At 44.4% G+C, this 5,670-nt stretch overlaps 1 non-coding gene across 1 annotated transcript; it reads left to right on the top strand.

Moving 5' to 3' along the window:
• The first annotated feature begins 2,213 nt into the window (after positions 1-2,213).
• trnat-agu (transfer RNA threonine (anticodon AGU)) lies at positions 2,214-2,287 on the top strand. Its single transcript has one exon. It is a non-coding gene; the product is annotated as a tRNA-Thr (tRNA).
• Positions 2,288-5,670: the final 3,383 nt, after the last annotated feature.

Below are 5,670 nucleotides of genomic sequence, written 5' to 3'. Positions count from 1 at the left end.
GGAATGCTTCTTTGTCTGATAAGTGTTCCTCTCGCAGTTGTTTAGCTTTAGACTTGCTGATATGGGGATTGTATTCATTTGTTAACCAATGGGGAATGTTATTTTGTCTTGTGAGGCTGGGAGCTTCGGGGTTTTCGCGGTTTTTCAGGGGAGTCGGGAAGAAGACGCCGAGGAAGGTGGACGTGCGCTGCTCTGCTCGGTCGACCACCGGGGTGGTCCCGGGTGCAAGGACGTGGAGGTCGGAGGAAGTGACGAGGGGTCGAATGGTTGGATGGTTGAGCTCCAACGATGTGCACTAAACTGACTGAACATTGATAAGTTGGCGCCTTCTACTTTTTCTTTTCTTTTATATATACTGTATTTCATAATACTCTTTTAGTTTTAGTAAAATCTTCAAAGTGTATTTCATAACGGTATCTGGTGTGAGTTTGATATGGTGTGTGTGCCGCGGCATAAACTTGATTCTCACAGCACCTGCGTGTACGGGAGGTGGGGTTGGTGAGTGGCTGGATCTCCTTTTCCTCTGGACATATACCAGCCTGTTGGGTAAGTGTTACAGTTATTTCTTATTGATGGGTTAGTAGGAACAGATAACCTTAAGGCGCTAAAGTAATAATAACTTTGTCAGTTTGTGCACATATTTTAATACGTTTGAGCTCACGCCTCCTGTTCGTTCCACAACGACCTTCCGAGCCTTTGGCCACCGTCCGAACCGCCGACATCCAGTATCCGTCGCTCTGCAACCGTTGCCCGCTCCACACACGTCCGACCTCCTCGCACTCCTCCCGAGAAAGACCGAGAACTCCCGCTCAGCTTACACAGACAAGATAGCATAACATTTCTCCATTGGTTATTTTTCCCCTTATCAGTAGCTATAACCCAAACATACCAGACACAGAATCCCATTATAGCATTACAGAGAAGCCATTTTATTATAACAATACAGAAAAGCCACTTTGTTAGCCTGAACAGTTAACACCACGCCTACTGGTACTGAGAACCCTACATCTGTAATATTGTTTAACCTGGTGGTTGACTGGATTATGATGTTAACAACGAAAAGGAAGCAGAGAGACATCAGGCGGACTCTATTCTCTATTTTGTGCCGGTCAGAATGCTGGCACATGGCACACAGAGAGCTTGCCAAGCTGTCGTCTTCCCACACTACGAGCTTCTGGAAGACACTTCGTATTCTCTGGCCAATAAAATTCTCCATCCACGCCCTGCTCCTTTAATATCATCAAGCGGACAAGACCGCAACCATCACGAGGAAACGCTCCAGATGAATTGGGCATGCGATGAGAAGCGAGGCCAACTCCATCATCAAGACAGCACTTCATTGGACCCCTGATGGGCGGAGGAAACGTGAGAGACCAAAGACAACTTGGCGCCGTACCGCAGAGACAGAAACGAGGAACCTGAGCCTACTAGGACACAACAGAGGAAACAGCCAAGGACAAACAGAGATGAAAGACCTTCATTGCTGCCGTAAAAGCCAGCGGCGTAATGGACAGTAAGTAATTAAGTGAGTAAGTAATTAAACGTGTTCCAGAAGTACGAAGTTTCTCTATCTAACCCATTTAGCTATAACTCTTCTGTTGAACAATACCGACCAGATAGCTACGTCAGAGACAGTTGTGTTTTTTTCAAATCTCTTTCAGTCTGGTTGGTCCGATTATTTCTTTGGTCTGTGCCTTTATCTTCTCTAATGTTTAAATTTCTTCAAGTTTAATCCGTGAATGGATCATCCCAAGTATCAAGGTTAGGATTCATTTTCAAAACATGGATTTTGTTTTTACCTATCCTGCTTAAAGAGCTTTGCATGAAAACCACCTAAAACATTGCTTTAAAAACGTGTTGAAGCTCATACGTTAACAGATGGTAAGTGGCAGACTCCATCTTGCCTTCGAAACGAGATGAAGGGGTGTGATGGCGTGAAGCATTCATCAGGCACTACCACAGTCGAGAATAAAGGAAACTTCCACACTTCTAATGAAGGTTCAGGCTGGTTGATCTTCCACGAATGGAGCAATGTCCTGAAAACGAGTGAGTTGTGGTGAGAATATGAGCATATGCTTTGCATGCAGAATGCATTGAGAAGTCCCACAGTACAGTGTTTTTTTATCTGATCTATGCATTTCCCTCAGTAGCATGTGTACAAGATAAGTTAATGCAAGTGAAATGTCTTTATGACAGCTGCAAGATTGTGTAAGGGTTCCGTGGCTTAACTGGTCAAAGCGCCTGTCTAGTAAACAGGAGATCCTGGGTTCGACTCCCAGCGGAGCCTTTACTTTATGATGAAAGCGTCTTTCGGGAACATCGTCAAGTAAGCTGCAAGTTACAAATTATACTGCACCTGTAGTCACAAAGAACAAAGCGGCATGAAGGAATGGAACAAGAACAGAGTAAATTAAAAAAATGTCCTCGAACATTTCGTATGTCTGGTATTGTCTGTGGAGCAAGAAACAGGACTACGGTTCAAATACATGACAGTTCTGATTAGTTTGCTTAACTCGTTATAGTGTTTTTACAGTGTTCGTTCGTGTAGTGCAGTGTGTTGACAATTGTCAGATCGCGGTCGTGCCCTGCATTGTTAAATTATACTGGTCTTAATCAGAAACGATAGCACTCTGCATTTCAATGGTTTTGGAAACGAATCCCGACTAGCTTGCTGCATATTTCTAGAAATCGGAGAATCGCCGTTACAGAAAGGAGCTAAAAGATATATGGACATTAAATACTTTTACACCAACTACGTTCGATTCCCACCCTCTGACCCCTCAGATCCCTTCAGACCCCTCAGCCATCCTATCACGTTTCTTATTCATTGCACACTGATGTGGGTTGGTTGATCACGTTGATCATGAAAGCGTTATTCCATCGGCCTATGTTGTGAAACATTCTCACGGATAAGTGCTTGAAGATTGATGGATCTTCCATTTTCCAGCCATTCGATATTTCATTAAAGCAGACTGGAGCGAGCAGTGGAACAGAGTTGCCTCTTCAAACTGCCGGGTGGCAAGCAATGACTTTCCAGGAAGGACGCTAATTATCTACAGTATTCTCAGTCTGCGCATGGGACATTGGGCTTAACTGTTCACATTTCCAGCGGATGCGAAGAGTAAAATCACGCCGCCTGTCTGTGTTGTCGCATACAACCTATGCACACGTACACCCAGCTGTTCCAGGGTGTCCTGCACATGAAGCAATCTTAGCTTTCGAGGCCTAACGTTGCAAATAAAAACGCTCATGTTGGCAACGGTTCTAGAAATTCTATACTTAGGCCTCTCTGGGGTATTTAAAGCCGTTCTAATCTGCAAAGACAAACCTCTAATATTAGCTGAAACAGTTGCTATGAAGTTGTTGCCTGATTAAACAGGGACTGTTCCGTCAGCACTCTTTTCCCCATTGCCTTCTGAGTCAGGGTTTTTAATTTAGAAGCTAAAAGCTAATGAAGATTAACATCGGTGATTAGATACCAGGTAAATAGGGCACGTGGTGTGTTTCTAAGGCGACAAATTCCGAGTTGAATAGTAACATTATTTCCCAAACTACAGAAAACTCATACATCGGCCAATATCATCACGAAGAAGATTACCCAGTTCTGATACTCAATTTTGTTGTGGCTGATTAGATTGTCTGTCGAACTCCTAACGCCCACCAATTCAGTTATCATGTCGCTTTCTTTTTCTTAGTATGTTTTTTCACCTTCTTATGAATAATCGAATACTTTATCCCCTCCGCATTTATCCCGATCAATTCAGCGGAGACGACGCAGTGAGGAAAAATGCAATAATGTGCCGTTAAGAAAATCAATCTTGGGGTTGTATACGCTGATGCGCAGCCGTGCAAAAATCTTTGGCACAGCGCCTAAGACTACTGTATTGTCAACGTGGAGCGGGAAAGAAGTTTGAAAATCTGGCGGAAACAAAGGATGTTGGGAATGGTAAGTTTGGAGCGCCACGGAGGACTGAGGAACAGTTGGCAAAGAAGGTATGCCACGGGCGAGTGGGGTGGGGGGGGGGGGGAGGTGGCGCGGGTGCAGACACATCCAGTCCTGAGACTCCCGGCAAGATCATTTAATTCTAAACAATTGGTTTATTGATCATTTCGGAATGGCTCTCGGGTGCTTCCTGCTCCATCGCCTCTACTTTCCTCTTTTCCCAACCATGATTCCCCTCTCCCTGCCCATTTCTCGCTCTCAGTCCACAATAGAAACGCATATCAGAATCAGGTTTATCAGCAGTCACTTATGTCATGAAATTTGCTTATTTTTGGCGGCAGTAGTACAGTACGATACATAAAATTACTACAGCACTGTACAAAGGTTGCAGGCACCCCAGCTATATATGTGTACCTGAGGCTTTTGCACAATACTGTAGGTGTTTTGATAATAAATGAAAATAAAATCTTTAACTCGATTTTTTTCATCCATGTCCCAAAATGCTAGGTTCTCCACCATCATGCGACATCGTCAGAAAATCGAATTCTGACCGCTTTTATCATTGTACCAAATGCGAAGAAAGCAGCTTCTCTGGCTGTGATTCGAATCCACAACCATTTTACTTATTATTTGATTCTTCAACAGTCGAAAGCAAAAACCAGCCATTGCGCCAGAGAGCTGACAGTAATGGTCACTAGTGCAGCAACCTAAAACTGAAGAGAAAATAGCAGTTTAAGAATAACACATTCACTTATTCACTTGCGCTCTCTCTTTCACACGTTCGTAGAGGAAGAGACAAAACGGCTCCCTCCTTTCTCAACCAGCTGCAGCACCACTTCCTAAACAACGGTTCACTGACAGACCGACGGCCTGAAGTTTAGCTGACGCAACACCACTTCTCACTTTGATCAGAAAAGGCCGGGTGGGTTTCCTGCCCGTTAGAGGACATCGCAAGCAGATCATCCCCAGCACTTGTACCGTTCATAGAAAGATCCAGTCAGCAGTTTTCCCTGGAAGCAAAGTGGCTGCAACAGCTTCCAGCACCTTGCCGGAAGAACTCGGGATTCCTTGTATATTCCGCAAGGACTAAAATAAAATTCGTAACAGAATCAATTAGTTATCGCTTATGGTCTTCTGTCTCTGAGTTGCAATGCTTCACCTTTACTCATGAAATCCCAGTTAATACCTCTGAATGGAATGACGTTTCCAAGTGGTTCTATGAAGCAGGCATCCCGGTGCTAACATTTCTGCGGCACTTGCCACGGTTTCTTGCGGTGAGTAAGCGCCAGATTCAAAAAGCTGACAGGGCAGTTGGGACTTCCTGCGGAATTCACGATTGTTTGCGCAATTAGGCTCTTGACAAGAGCCAAAGTATAGTTGTCTGTGGCTTGAGCAAAGCGGCCATTATGTGCGTTGGGATAATGAGACTTTGCTCAAGAGCCAATCAATCGTCGAACTCGAACAATGGGGATTAAAGACTGAACAGTGGAATGCTCTTCTTGTGGGATATGGGAGATCCCGAATGTTCCAGACTATGCATGCAGCTATTTACAGACGTTGCTTGGGAACTGTACCTAGAACAGCATGAACTCCGGATCGTTCAGGAGGTCGAGTGGGTTGATCGATGTGATTCAGGGAGATGGTTATATACAAGCTGCAGAACATCGGTAAATAGGTGACCGTCAGGAAAAGGAAACGGAATAGGGATACATTGATAAAGGATACAT

Source organism: Hemitrygon akajei, chromosome 8 (genome assembly GCF_048418815.1).
Source record: "Hemitrygon akajei chromosome 8, sHemAka1.3, whole genome shotgun sequence".
NCBI lineage: Eukaryota > Metazoa > Chordata > Chondrichthyes > Myliobatiformes > Dasyatidae > Hemitrygon > Hemitrygon akajei.
The sequence above is the reverse complement of the archived record's forward strand: the minus strand, read 5'-3'. Positions and strand labels throughout refer to the sequence as shown.